We start from the raw sequence: 3,487 nt of genomic DNA on the forward strand, positions 1-3,487 counted from the left end.
GGTTGATTCAATTCCATTCCATTCCATTCCATTCCATTCCATTCCATTCCATTCCATTCCATTCCTTTCGATTCCATTCCATTCCATTCCATTCCATTCCATTCCATTCCATTCCATTCCATTCCATTCCATTCCGTTCTACTCGTGTTGATTCCATTCCATTCCATTCCATTCCATTCCATTCCATTCCATTCCATTCCATTCCAACCCATTCCGTTCTACTCGGGTTGATTCCATTCCATTCCATTGAATTCCATTCCTTTCCATTCCATTCCATTCCATTCGATTCCATTCCATTCCATTCCATTCCAAACCATTCCATTCTACTCGGGTTCATCATTCCATTCCATTCCATTCCATTCCATTCCACTCGGGTTCATTCCATTCCATTCCATTCCATTCCATTCCATTCCATTCCATTCCACTCGGGTGCATTCCATTCCATTCCATTCCATTCCATTCCATTCCATTCCATTCCATTCCGTTCTGCTCAGGTTGATTTCCATTCCATTCTATTCCATTCCATTCCATTCCATTCCATTCCATTCCATTCCATTCCATTCCATTCCATTCCATTCCATTCCATTCCATTCCATTCCATTCCATTCCATTCCGTTCTACTCGGCTTGAATCCATTGAGTTCCGTTCCGTTCCGTTCCGTCCCGACACGTCCCGTCCCGTCCCGTCCCGTCCCGTCCCGTCCCGTGCCGTTTTACTCGGGTTGATTCCTTTCCATTCCGTTCCGCTCGTTTCCGTTACGTTCCATTCCGTTCCACGCGGGTTGGTTCAATTCCATTCTATTCTATTCTATTCCTTTCCCTTCCATTCCATTCCATTCCATTCCATTCTACTCGGGTTGATTCCATGCCATTCCGTTCCGCTCCATTCCGTACCACGCGGGTTGGTTCAATTCCATTCTATTCTATTCTATTCCTTTCCCTTCCATTCCATTCCATTCCATTCCATTCTACTCGGGTTGATTCCATGCCATTCCGTTCCGTTCCATTCCGTCCCATCCCGACCCGTCCCATCCCGTCCCGTCCCGTCCCATCCCGTTCCGTTCCACATGGGTTGATTCAATTCCTTTCGGTTACATTGAATTCCATTCCATTCCATTCTACTCGGATTGATTCCATTCCATTCCATTCCATTCCATTCCATACCATTCCATTCCATTCCATTTCATTCCATTCCATTCCATTCCATTTCTTTCGATTCCATTCGTTTCCATTCCATTCCATTCCATTCCAATCCATTCCATTCTACTCGGGTGGATTCCATTCCATTCCATTCCATTCCATTCCATTCCATTCCATTCCATTCCATTCCATTCCATTCCATTCCATTCCATTCCATTCCATTCCATTCCATTCCATTCCATTCCATTCCATTCCGTTCTAGTCGGGTTGATTCCATTCTATTCCATTCCATTCCATTCCATTCCATTCCATTCCATTCCATTCCATTCCATTCCATTCCATTCTATTCCATTCCATTCTACTCCATTGAATTCCATTCCATTCCATTCAATTCCATTCCATTCCATTCCTTTCCATTCCATTTAGTTCTACTCGGGTTGATTCCATTCCATTCCATTCCATTCCATTCCATTCCATTCCATTCCATTCCATTCCATTACTTTCCATTCCATTCCATTCCAATCCATTCCATTCTACTCGGGTTGACTCCATTCCATTCCATTCCATTCCATTCCATTCCATTCCATTCCATTCCATTCCATTCCATTCCGTTCTACTCGGGTTGATTCCATTGAGTTTGGTTCCGTCCCGTCCCGTCCCGTCCCGTCCCGTCCCGTCCCGTCCCGTCCCGTCCCGTCCCGTGCCGTTTTACTCAGGTTGATTCCTTTCCATTCCGTTCCGCTCGTTTCCTTTACTTTCCATTCCGTTCCACGCGGGTTGGTTCAATTCCATTCTATTCTATTCTATTCCTTTCCCTTCCATTCCATTCCATTCCATTCCATTCTACTCGGGTTGATTCCATGCCATTCCGTTCCGTTCCATTCCGTCCCATCCCGATCCGTCCCATCCCGTCCCGTCCAGTCCCATCCCGTTCCATTCCACATGGGTTGATTCAATTCCTTTCGGTTAGATTGAACTCCATTCCATTCCATTCTACTCGGATTGACTCCATTCCATTCCATTCCATTCCATTCCATTCCATTCCATTCCATTCCATTCCATTCCATTCCATTCTACTCGGGTTGATTCCATTCTATTCCATTCCATTCCATTCCATTCCATTCCATTCCATTCCATTCCATTCCATTCCATTCCATTCCATTCCATTCAATTCCATTCCATTCCATTTCATTCCATTCCATTCCATTCCATTCCATTCCATTCGATTCCATTCCATTCCATTCCATTCCATTCCATTCCATTCCATTCCATTCCACTCCATTCCATTCCATTCCGTTCTACTCGGGTTGATTCCATTCTATTCCATTCCATTCCGTTCGATTCCATTTGATTCCATTCGATTCCATTCCATTCCATTCCATTCCCTTCCATTCCATTCTATTCCATTGAATTCCATTCCATTCCATTCCATTCCATTCCATTCCATTCCATTCCATTCCATTCCATTCCATTCCATTCCAATACATTCCATTCTACTCTGGTTGATTCCATTCGATTCCATTCCATTCCATTCCATTCGTCTCCATTCGATTCCATTCCATTCCATTCCATTCTATTCCATTGAATTCCATTGAATTCCATTCCATTCCATTCCATTCCATTCCATTCCATTCGATTCCATTCCATTCCATTCCATTCCATTCGATTCCATTCCATTCCATTCCATTCCATTCCATTCCATTCCATTCCATTCCGTTCTACTCGGGTTGATTCCATTCTATTCCATTCCATTCCGTTCGATTCCATTTGATTCCATTCGATTCCATTCCATTCCATTCCATTCCCTTCCATTCCATTCTATTCCATTGAATTCCATTCCATTCCATTCCATTCCAATCCATTCCATTCCATTCCATTCCGTTCTACTCTGATTGATTCCATTCCATTCCATTCCATTCCAATCCATTCCATTCTACTCGGGTTGATTCCATTCCATTCCATTCCATTCCATTCCATTCCATTCCATTCCATTCTATTCCTTTCGATTCCATTCCATTCCATTAAATTCCATTCCATTCCATTCCATTCCATTCCATTCCATTCCATTCCATTCCATTCCGTTCTACTCGGGTTGATTCCACTCCATTCCATTCCATTCCATTCCATTCCATACCATTCCATTCGATTCCATTCCATTCCATTCCATTCCATTCCATTCCATTCCATTCCATTCCGTTCTAGTCGGGTTGATTCCATTCTATTCCATTCCATTCCATTCCATTCCATTCCATTCCATTCGATTCCATTCCATTCCATTCCATTCTATTCCATTCCATTCTACTCCATTGAATTCCATTCCATTCCATTCAATTCCATTCCATTCCATT

Source organism: Gorilla gorilla, chromosome 17 (assembly GCF_029281585.2).
Source record: "Gorilla gorilla gorilla isolate KB3781 chromosome 17, NHGRI_mGorGor1-v2.1_pri, whole genome shotgun sequence".
Classification (NCBI taxonomy): domain Eukaryota; kingdom Metazoa; phylum Chordata; class Mammalia; order Primates; family Hominidae; genus Gorilla; species Gorilla gorilla.